The sequence below is a fragment of the Tasmannia lanceolata genome, unplaced genomic scaffold, assembly GCF_043159265.1.
Source record: "Tasmannia lanceolata isolate RefF3 unplaced genomic scaffold, GAP_Taslan_0.1 ptg000006l, whole genome shotgun sequence".
NCBI lineage: Eukaryota > Viridiplantae > Streptophyta > Magnoliopsida > Canellales > Winteraceae > Tasmannia > Tasmannia lanceolata.
The window spans coordinates 14,040,604-14,052,803 of record NW_027518683.1 but is presented as its reverse complement, the minus strand read 5'-3'; the positions used below and the strand labels follow the sequence as shown (position 1 = coordinate 14,052,803).

The window sequence follows — 12,200 nt, the reverse complement described above, 5'->3', positions numbered from 1 at the left end:
CGAGTGCTTAATTGAACTTAGCCCAAGTCAAGTATTGTGTCAAACTAGAGCCCCTTATCAAACTGTCTAAAATCCCCCACTGTTGCTCTCGTAGGAGCCTGGCCGTGTCTCATGCCCAGTGACTGATCAACCTCCCAGATAAGCCACCTATTCTTTGGTATGTTGCCTCACCAACCAGTTAATCTCAGGCATGTCTCTAATAAAATCAAAAGGCCAAAGTCTAGTGCTATTTTCTGTGAGAAGTGGTGCTTTAACTCTTGTAATGACATAATAGATTTGGCGACATTATGATGTGAATGATTTTTTTTTCAAAGAAAAAATTTTATTGCTGAAGGGCAACCATGACTAGAACCTAAACACAATAACAGTACAATAAGAGACTGATAAACAAGGACATGATCTCCTTAAGGAAGAAAAAAGTAGAATAGTTATGGATATGGAATAGTTACAGGTAAACGATTCCGTAAGATCATGAAACTTTGAACAATGTACCTTGTAGATCATACTGTTTTGAATTCCTTCTGTATCTTGAACTAGTTCAATAGCTTTATTCTTTAATTGTAGAGCTATACATTCTGCAATAATAATAACCTAAGCTTCTCTTAATGTCTCTTTGACCAAATTCCAAAGTAGCTCCTTAACACCTATCAAAGAATGAGATTCACTGTGTAGGGCATAACCGAAGTTGAGCGACATAAGGGCAATCGGAATGAAATTAACTCCTATTTATTCATTATCTATGGTAAGCCGGATACAAACTATTCAATGTTACCAAAGTCCAGCTTGCTTTTTTCAAAGGCACCCTTCAGTTTAGTATTACTCTGTACACATGCACTCACGCATGCACACGGCACACACATGGCAAGTTTTTATATGGAATCCGCACGTTGCTGCACGTAATTTGGGCACCGCCCTTGATCTTTGATCCAACGACATCCAAATTAAGATGTTATCATGCATTGAAGAACATGTCATAAATTCAGAGAGAGAGAGAGCAGATACAAAATTACACTGTATCACCATGGTATACCTTTTGCAACAATCTAACGGTCTAGATCCTTCATCCAATGCGTCACATTGCAAAACTCTCACCGGTAGATGGCTCTCAACTGTTTACACGCCACCAATCAGATGTAGAGGCGATTTGAGGTGGACCCAAAAGAGGCATCTTTCTTCTCCCTGATGGCATCAAACATTGGTGCATTGAATTGTGATGAAGTCAAAGATAAGAGAGATCAAATTGAATTTCTTGTCATCTGCCAGTGCTGTTTTGCATATTGCTTTGCATTATTCTTATTCCTCTTAAAAGCTCCAACCTTTCAAAAAAGCGCGCCTCTCATTCACAAAAACAGACCTTTAGGATTTTCATTGTCTCCTTTGCCTCCATATATTAAAAAAACATTTTAAAGGCTCTGTGAGTCAAAATTGTTTGAAAAGTTGAGCTGGCACCACCGTCCAATGGGCTAAATTATGCCAAATTGGTGTGAGCCCACACGACCACAAGGCTTAAAGCATCTGGCCTACTACAACAGACCCATTTTCAAATCTTGACTCGGATCGAGGCACAATCATAATTCAACCCTACAAACAACACATCGCACAAGGGTTAATTTGTGAAAAAAAATAAAAAATAAGAAAACAATGAAGCAAAGATGGAAAGAGAATTCATGCCATGAAGCAAAGACATTGAAAAGCTCATGACAAGGTCACATTGTCACAGGAAAGCACCTAATGCTTTTTACAAGGTTGTAAAAGAGTGAGATGGAAACACAAGAGGGATGCTATGTTAAAGAGCGAAAGAACAAGAACAATACCAAGTAGTACCTCCCTTCCCAACTAGGTTGCCTCAGAAAAAAAAAAGTCAAATATCTCAGTGGACCCCTCAAATAAAAGGCAAATCCCTAACCTTCATATAATGGCTCACTTATCATCCCCACCCTCTCAAGATCCTATTCCCCCAACCAATTATTGGACTCAAATTTAGGTTGTCATAATCTAAACAAACAGGGCCTAAATCTTGAATCGATCGGGCTACAATAATAATTCAACCCAACAAACAACACATATTACACACACTCATTTGCAAAAAAATAAAGCAAACATGCAAAAAGAGCTCCTGTCATGAAGCAAAGATCCTGAAAAGCTAATGACATGGTCACATTGTCACAGAGGAAATAACCTAGTTTTTTTTTACAAGGCTGTAAAAGAGGGAAATGGAAACACAAGAAGGATGCTATGTTAAATAGCAACAGAACAAGAACAAGATCAACTAGCCCTTCCCTTCCCATCATGGATGCCTTAAAAATGTCAAATATATCAGTGGATCCCTAAAAAAAAGGCAAATCCCCAACCCTCATCATGTCCCAACCATGTCCTACTAACCCTCCCACCCTTTCAAGATCCTATTCCCACTATACTAAAACAAACATAAAGGACAGGTACCCTGCAGAAGTGGTAGCCCCCCCCCCCCCCCCCCCCCAAACACACACACACACACACAAACAACATGCTCTAAATGGGACCCACAAATCTTTAGCTGGCGCCAAAGCTGATCTACCCCGAGCAGAAAATTTTTGAATGATATGAGCTGGTGTGTTTTTTCGGCTTTTGCGGCATGCCATGTCATGAACAAAAAAGCCACATGACCCTTTTGGAATTTTGTTGGGGGTGGCCAAAGCTGAGAATAATCTGAGCACAGCACCCATTGTTCAACTGTGCCTACATAAGTGAACACAACAACATAGGAAATGAATCAGGGCAGTGAAAGAGAGAGTTTCATACCTGTTCAGCCTCCTGTTTTTGTTTGATTTTTGCTATGGTTGGAGGTGGGAAACACGAAGTCGGTTGATAGGACTCGTCGAAGGGCCTTGCATGAAGAGGTAGAGATCGGAATGCAGCCAAGGATGACTTGCCGACGTTGGCCAGGTGAGAGATCACCTCAACTGCAAATCGTCGGCAAGTTGTCTTTGGCTACATTGGGCTCTCTTCTTCTCATGTATGGCCTGGATGCCTCCAAAAAATACATTCAGCTACCAAAAACCAACGTCTTGAGCCTGGTAACCAAGCATAAAAAAAATGAATATCCAGAATTGCAAAATGTATGCAAAAGCATGACAGTATGGTATGCCAAAGTCTAAACTTCCAAGCCCGCTAATGAAGGTCATCATGTTTTTTTATTTCGTTTCCATTATTTATTCCCATGTTAGTGTGTGCGTGTATCGCATATTTTCCATTTTTACAAAGCGCAAGTATCAAAATGATATTTCCTGTAAATCTTTTGAGTTCCCTAATAATCTCCATAATTATGATCTCAATTGCATAATAATCTCAAAGTTTATCATTCCATGGATTGATCAATAGGTATATCCATGATCATCTACAGACTATCACAGATTTAGAAGTGAGTAAAATCTACTACGTACAGCAAGAGGAAGAAAACATCTCGTAAGCTTCTCTTGAAAACTTAGCATGTAGTAGAGAAAAAACATCAACTTTCCTCTCCTGTGGCGATGATTCACATTGCATTTTGGGGGAATATGTGAAACTCTCCCAAATGATGCTCCTCAACTCCTTACGATTTCTTGAGTTGGTAGTGGAGACATTGCCTTATTATTGCTCGGCCAAAGTCCTTGGATTTAGACTATAGGTTAGGTTTTTCATATATTTTTTTAATGGTAGGTTTTCATATTTTTATACAGCTAAATTTTCTTCTTCTAAGAATATTTTGTTACCATTTGTAGATTATTTACATACACTTAAACCATGCGACAACCACAATATACTATATAATAGTATATATGGCTTGCTAGAATCTTCAAAGAAGCAAAATATAGTGCAAGAGTCTTTGGAAGGAGAGGAATGCTAGAATCTTCAAAGGGGTTCAAAGCCCGGCTTTCCTTTACATCAAAGTGATAGCCCTGACGATCTCATGGGTGAAATCTCTTCCACTCTTCAAATTTGTGTCGGCCTATGACTGATGGGGATCCAAACTCAGGATTTCGAGTATACCAGTGACGGTGGAGACATAGGGGCAGGGAGTTGACTTCGATATGGATGGAAGTTAGGTGGAAAAAAGACCCCTAGACATAGGGACAGGGAGCTGACGGTGGAGACATAGGGGCAGGGAGTTAACTTCTACCCAAAACTCCTAGAATCCCAGTCTATTCATGCTTTGTACCCCTTTTACTTTGTCCAAAACTAATTATACCCCTTCCCAGCATCCTTCGACTGCCTCCTGGCATATGTCTGCACCCATCCAAACATATCATAAACCTTGTAGGAATTTTCCCCTAACCTAATCACCTATTTTAGGACCCAAGCCCTTAATTTTTACTCATCCCTTTCACCCATATTTCCTAACTTCATAGCCTACACCATCCCGGTATCCTTCAACAACTACCCGGCTTGTGTCTGATCAACTCGAAACCTATCCAAAAGCCCCTTTTGAGGTCCAGAACCTTCGCTACAGGCATATTGCTATTGTGAGACCTTGTAAGATTTTCGTACGTGGGGTTGGAATGCTTCTTTTTTTTTTGGGTTATTGAAATATCTTGTTTGTGAGAATTGTGACTTCTTGGAATTCTTGCTATTTGCATGCATATGTGCAGATTGATTGCATAATTAAATTTACTCATGAATAATCTTAAAATCTCAGTCGTTTAATCATAGTTCCATGGTTGAATCATAGAAGTTGTTCCCGTCCTATTTTAATGACTTATGGAAAAGGTGGAGAGGAGTGTATTTGAGCATAGAAAATAAGCAAAATATAGTGCAAGAGTGGGACCCCCTGCCCCAGGATTCCTAAAGTTTTAACTTTGATGGCTCTAGCAAGGGGAATCCCGGCCCGGAAGCGATTGGAGAAGTCTTAAGGAATGGTTTTGGGGAGGTTATTTGGGCGGGTCAGATTGGGGAGTTGGACGCCTCTGAGGCAGACGTGAGAGCAGTTCATCAAGGTATAAAGTTGCTAGCAAGAGATCACATGGACAACGTGGTAGTAGAGGAGAATCCATGAATGTTATCCGATGGCTTCAAGGGTCACAGAATCACACCTTGTAGATTTGATAAGATTCTTTGACGAGATGTTAGACTGGATGGAATCTTGTAGAGTTGTAGTCATGTGTTCAAGCACGTTTGTAGGTCCGCTAATAAGGAGGTGGATAGTCTAGCAAGAGCAGGAGTTTCTAAAGAATCATTGGAGATGTTTGACTATCTTCCTCTTTGACTTCTTACGAAAGTTCCAAGTCTTTTGTTGTCTTCTTATAGCTTGTATCTTATTTGTACTTTGACCATCTCAGTCCCCACTGTTTGCAATAAAATTGGCTATCATTCAAATATATATAGATAGATAGATAGATATAGATTGCTTTGGTATAGTTGTTTGCTATGTAAGCCATTTGATAAACATAAAAAAATTTACATTTACTACATATATTGAATATGTAAAAAAAAGCTACATTTATAAGATATCTGAAAGCTATAAATAAATTTATATTTATAAAGAATTTAATAGTTATGTAGGAATCTAAATTTGTAAGGTATCAACGTTAGGTACCTTACCGATACGCTGAGAGCTCCAGAGCAGATGGAATGCGTTAGGCAAGGCCCTTTAAACCTGACCCATACCAGGCTAGGTTCCACTCAGTCCCATACCTAGGCGGGCCCCCACTTAGGACCGTAACATACTACCACGCTTATGAATCCGCAGTCCTCGGCGGCCCACTCTGTGACGGCTTTCACTCTCGCCTTTTTTCCAGGTAGCCCTTTCTACAGGTCGCCCCTTCCGCGGCAGCCCACTCTGTGGCAACTTCACTCTGGCGGCTTTCACTCTAGCTTTTTTTTACTAGGGAGCCCTTTCCAGGTAGTCCTCTCCACAGGTTGCCCCTTCCGTGACTCGAACACGAGACGTGGTGGCTTCTCTGATACCAAATGTTAAGCACCTTACCAATCCGCCAAAAGCTCCAGAGCTGATGGAACACGTTAGGCAAGGCCCTTTAGACCTGTCCCATACCAGGCTGGGTCCCACCCAGTCCCATACCTAGGTGGGCCCCCCACTTAGGACCGTAACATTCAACAACCTGGGACCTCGTCCAAAATAAATGTGATAAATATCAAGCATCCAAAAAGTTGGGATAAATGCCTTTCCTTTAACCGATTAAAAACCCTAGCTGAGGAATAAACAATAAAAAAAAAAAAAAAAACTCTACATTCTGGGGTGGGAAGTTATATTTCTAACTCCATTTTTAGGAAAACTCAAGCGGGGCAGGATCATCCTTTCTTGTACATACCATGATTTTTTTTAATCATAAAAAGACACTAATGACAGAAATAATAGTGATGATGATAATAACAGCAATGAGAGATAGAACAAGAAAAAAAAAAGATAATACGAAATTAGAAAGAAGGATCGAATTACCGGAGATAAGAAAAACAAAAAACTCGCAATATCGATATTTCGTGCTCTTTACAGAAATTCCGAGGGGGTGGCGCACGTTAGGTTTTTCCTCGGTGCAAAGGCGCACACTTGAAAAAAGGCGACGAAAGAAACGCGAAAGAAGGGTGGGATGCATGTGAAACTTCTAAAATACCTTTCTCTCTTCACGCGCGTTTGAGCCCCTGCAACGGAGTCGGGTAAATTTTCAAAAATGGCGAAAATACCCTATATATGAGCCACTGTTGAGTTTGGCAAGGAAACACGAATGTGTAATCTAGATTCGAGATAGTTGGTTCTTGTTAGACCTGGCAAACGCGACCCCCGCCCGCGGGTCGACCCAACCCACCCGCAAATTTTTGGGCACGGATCGGAGTTTTAGTGACCCGCCAAAACAGATCCGCGGGCAGGGGTGTAAATGGATATTCGGAAATTCGATTACCGTCCGCATCCGAATCCGTTTAAAGCGAATATTATCCGAATCCGTTTCAAGCGGATATTATCCGAATCCGTTTATGAGATATCCGGCTCTTAGCGGATGCGAATCTGGTAAATGGTATATCCGATCCGTTTAACATCCGAATTCGAGAAGTAAATCCTTTTTATTTATTATTAATAATATCATTAATATTTATTTTTAGTAATGACACACTATCTTTTGTTTCTATAAGAAAAGTGGATATTCTTTTTAGAAAAATAAAAATAAAAACAAAAATAGCCCAAACCCATTCCATCATATACAAAAAAAAAAGAAAAACCCCAAAGACCACTACCAACACTATCATCCATCCCCATCGCCTCCCTCTCTCTCTCTCTCTCTCTCTCTCTCTCTCTCTCTCTCTCTCTCTCTCTCTCTCTCTCTCTCTCTGCCTTTGTTTTATAAGGAAGAAGATGATCTCATATATTTTAGGGTTTAAGAGTTAATTTTGTGAAGAGAATGTAGAGGTCTAGTTTTAGGGTTTGGAAAATTCATTCGAGTAAGTAAGAGAAAAAAGATGAAGTGCTGCAATAAAATGTTCGAATTTTCCGGATAAACGGATACGGATAATATCCGAATTCGAACAATATCCGACGGATACGAATTCGGTAATAGATATTAAATATCCGTTGAATCCGAATCCGAATCCGAATTCGGATAGTGTATATTGTAATCGAATTCGGATATAGCCATATCCGCTCCGAATTCGATCCGTTTACACCCCTATCCGCGGGTGACCCAACCCGCAAAAACACGGGTCGGGTCAGGTCAACCCGCGGGCACCCGCGATTTGTTGGATTTTTTTAACACTTTTTATTTTTAAATAGAAAATGAGATCCAGGGCTAAGAGCATCTCACTTTTTGAGCTGGAATAGTACACTTGTGTCTAGAAATCAGCCCTTCTAACAGCATCTCACTTTTTGAGGACTCCCAACTTCTAGCAGCTCATGGGCATTACTAATTTACTATGCATGAATACACTCCCTATTTTTCAAAATGGAGGATTGAAAGGTACAGCCCACACCATAGGATGATTCAAACCGCGCATTTGATGGGCCATAATGTAAATAGGTTTTGCCCAAAAAATCATTAGCATAGGATGATTCTAACCCTCCGATCTAAAGACGGACTAACAATATGGAAACTTCTATAGATCGAACGGTTGAGATCGTCCTATGGCAATGATTTTTGGGGCACGATCTATTTACGTTGTGGCCCATCAAATTGACGGTTTGGATCATCCTATGGTATAGGTTGTACCATCCATTTTGAAAATTATAGAGTGAATTCATACATAGAAGGGGGTGAATTTGTCACCGCCCAATAAAAACTCTGTTTTGGAAAAACATGCGGGTAACCCGCAGGTCGACCCGACCCACCCGCACTAGGCACGGGTCACCTGGTTGCTGACCCGCACCCGCATGACCCGCAGGTCGACCCAACCCGACCCACCCATTTGCCAGGTCTTGTTTTTGTAGACCATCATGAGAGGACCCACATGGTCCTGATCCCGCGCTGCATATATGTCACAATGTAAACGACTACCAAAATCAACGGTTGGATTTTCTTAGTGGAATCTTAAGTGTGACCCGTGACTTGATGGATCAAGGGGGTAGGATCATCCGACCGAGATCGGGGCAACAAAAAAAGGGTTCAACTTTGCCAATCAGATCAACGGATTCGGTCACTTCCACATGGCATATGTAGGGCCCAATGAGTGGCAGCCACCCTCTTTTTAGAATTTTTCCAAAGAAAATTGATGTCTTAGGAATTTCTTAGGAATTCCTCCCCAAATCTTAGGAATTTCTTAGGAATTTCTCCCCAGATCAATAAATTTCATCACTGCTAGAAAGGAATAGCATGTCTAGTGCATGAACGTTCTTTTCCTATGCGTCTATGCGACCCTCCTCAAATGAATAATTTGGCCAACCATAGTTTGGGCCCTACCAACCCAAACTATATTTGATATTTTCCTTGTTTTTAAGGTACCCTCTCAAATCTCCCCATTTGGCACCTACCGTACCCATCTCTCACCATGGCCTAAGGAAAACAACGTGTCCATGAAATTTTTTTCATGGTTACCAAAATGCACTGAGGGCAACTTTGGATGCAATGATGTTTTTAACTGGAATATTTGCTTTACCCCAAGGTAAGAGAGGGTGGGAGAGGGATAGATATGAGAGTGGACTGAGTGAGGAGAGGGAGAGAAAAACACGTAGGCTCTGTTCACTTGTTTTTCCGAGAAAGGAAAAGAAAAAGTTTCCCGGGAATCTGATGTGGCATTAGGAAAAGAAATCCAGGAAAACTGTGCGGGAAAAGGTTTCCCGCGCCTATTCACGGGTGTGGGAACTGTGCAGGAAAAGGTTTACAGAGAAACTGTTTGCCCATCTTTTTTCACTAGTTTTCCCGGAAAGCAAATCCATCCAAAATGGTGGAATTTGGTTTCCCACACTTGTGAGAAAATAGACATTTCCACATCATTTTCGGCAATTTCCATGTCATTATTTGACATTTTCTACCTAGGCTTGTTACTTTCTCAGGAAAGCAAGTGAACACCAGAATTATGTCTTGTCAAGGTCTTGTCGATGAAAAAAGTGGCTGTTTTCAGGGATTTGCTTTCCCGGGAACGCAGGTAAACAGAGCCGTAAAGTCAGGAAACAAAGAAACTCCACAAAAAATTGAGCTGCGAAATTGTTCAGCAAAACCATGAAAACATTCCTAAACTTCCAGTAAGTATTTTCTAAAATGACCTTCTTTGTTTATTTTACGAACATTCTATAATTATTGAGTAAAAATCCTACTAAAATTATGGATATTATTGTCATAAACCATTTTTACTATTACCATACTAATCAAGAGGTTTGAGCCACATCTAACTCATGCTAATCAACGGGCCCGACACAATATTTACCAGGACACTATTACCTTGTTTTAATTTATTCTATACAAAGTTGCAACTACAGCACTGTAAAAGCTAATTTCTACCTATAAAAAAAAAAAGCTAATTTCTTTTGTTTTCTTTGGTACTCATGTTGTTAACTTTGCTTGCTTGACTTGATGACTTGATATATCATCATGAGTATTATTAGTGTAAATGATACTATTTAGTTGAATATTCTTAAATAACCCAGATTGATTTTTAACTTGTTAAAAATAAAAATAAAAAATCGACCAATATGAAATGAGAAATGACCATGAGACATGATAGGCCACCTCATTAGATTAGACGGGCGAGAGAGAGAGAGAGAGGGTTCCGTATTATTAGGTGCGACATGGACTTCCATTTATGAGCGCGCGAGAGAGAAGGGAACTCCCTTGTTTCGGTTTCTTCATGATGAGCAAGGTTTAAAATTTCGGTTTCGGTACATGAAATTTTGAAATTTTGGTCGAAATTTGGTACAAAACATGAAACCAATATTTTATTTAATATTAAATTTGGGTCGGCCAAAATTTCGGTAAAATATTAAATTAATATTAAAAAAACAGTATTTTTGGGTCAAATTCGGAAAAGCTGAAATTTCGACCGAAATTCCAAAATTTCGGCCGAAATAAATGACCGTTTCGGTTTTGGTCAATTTCAGTGTCGGTGATTTCGGTCCGAAATTTTGGATTTCGGGCGAAATTTAAAACCATGATAATGAGTGAGGAAAGAGTGCTTCACGTTTTAGTGTGACACAGAAAAGTTGAGTGTTTGGTTTTACATGCGAGAGAGCAGGGAGTGTCCTTTTTTAGTTTTCTCATATTTCTTTTTGGGCGATGATATTTTTGGGTTCCAAATTAAGCAAACTTGGTGTTTCACGCAATCTCTCCTTATTGGGTGAAAAACCATGTGTTACATGAGGAAGTGCTTATAAATACTCTAAGCATGTGTCCCATAATCACACCTTATAGTTAAGACAATTATTCATCTCCTCTTCCTGTCCACGCCATCTTCCCGTATCAGCTCAGAAAATTTTCAACATGACCAACCACCTTGCATGCGTTCAACTACTGAAACATTGAAGCCCCCTATCACCCGGAGATCAGCAAATTACCAACAAAGCTTTGCGGATTATGATGTCATCCAATCACTAAAAAGTCATTACACGGTGATCATCGCAATTCCTAGTGTATTTCTCGTAGTTTTAAAACTCCCCTACATCATCTTTCATTCATCCGAATCTACTCCTTTTTACCTTAGTTGTGTTCTTGTAGTTTTGCCCTACAAATTCAATCAAAATTTCATTAACTCTCTCAACTACTTTGCAGTCGACTAGGATTTGCTTTGGCTGCATTTTGACTTGCATCCACATTTTGAAACACTAGTTTTCTAATATTGAGCGGTCTGGTTTGTACTAACTTGTTAGGTAGTGTTTGTAGGGTGAGATGTACGAGAGGTACTTGAAAAAGCTTAAGGAAGATGTGTTGGAAATTTTAAAGAATTTGAAAAGCCAAAAGTGATTTTTGCCTTGTCTTTAAAATTTAGAGGAAAATATTCAAATTTTGGTTTCCCTCTTATTTCAAAAGCTAGTGACTTTTGAGTGCTTTTTTAAATGAAAAGATTCTTTTTAATGCCCAAAACGGTTTTCATTTTACCCCATTAATTGCTAAATGGTTATGATAATAATACCTATTAAAGTTGCAAAACCGTTTCATCTCCAACGGTCACAGATATGAATGTTGGAAGATAAACGTTCAAGGCTTTTAATGGTGGCTTTTCTCAACATTAATACCCATTATTGGTGGCTCTTTCCAACAGACACTTTGTGGTCTATAAAAAGGAGAAGAGAATACGGTTTGGGTAAGGCTAAGAGTTTTTGGGGTCTACGTTTGGGGTGGCTTTTGCCAACAGAAAAATAAAGAGGTTTACACAGAAAATGGGTTATGTTTTCTGGTTTTGCTTCATCTCCTTCTGTTCCTTCCGTGTCTAAGCACAGTTCTAAGGTGGTTCTGGGTGGACCAGTCAGCGAGTGCACGTGGACTGGAGTCAACTTTGGCTGTTTTATCTTAGAGCATCGGTTCGCGGATCTCAGTTGCACCGGTAGGGGGCGGATACGATTCTTAAGGAGAGTGGCCAATGGCACGACTCAGCCTTCTTCTTCTTAATCGGGTTTCCCATAAACGTTTTTCCATCAAAAGAGATAAGTGCAATATGTTTTCCATATTTTATTTCAATTATGGTTTAATTTATAATACATGAATTTTTTGCTTCAACTTGCACTGTTTTGAGGTCGAGTAATATGTTTTTGTTTCAAGTAACGTGTTTTTGGTTCAACTAAGCCATATATCATTCTTTCATTATTTGTTTATAAGATT

The 12,200-nt window shown here is 39.7% G+C and overlaps 1 long non-coding RNA gene across 3 annotated transcripts; it reads right to left on the bottom strand.

The window, feature by feature from the left end:
* Positions 1-531: 531 nt before the first annotated feature.
* Positions 532-6,544, bottom strand: LOC143878407 (uncharacterized). 3 transcript variants are annotated; one of them, XR_013250955.1, is made up of 4 exons: positions 6,413-6,534; positions 5,557-6,074; positions 2,782-3,053; positions 532-1,581 (listed from the first exon to the last, which is right to left on the bottom strand). It is a non-coding gene; the product is annotated as an uncharacterized LOC143878407 (long non-coding RNA). The 3 variants fall into 3 exon arrangements; XR_013250953.1 differs by lacking the exon at positions 5,557-6,074 and having other exon boundaries at positions 6,413-6,544; XR_013250954.1 differs by lacking the exons at positions 532-1,581; positions 5,557-6,074 and adding an exon at positions 2,493-2,688 and having other exon boundaries at positions 6,413-6,544.
* Positions 6,545-12,200: the final 5,656 nt, after the last annotated feature.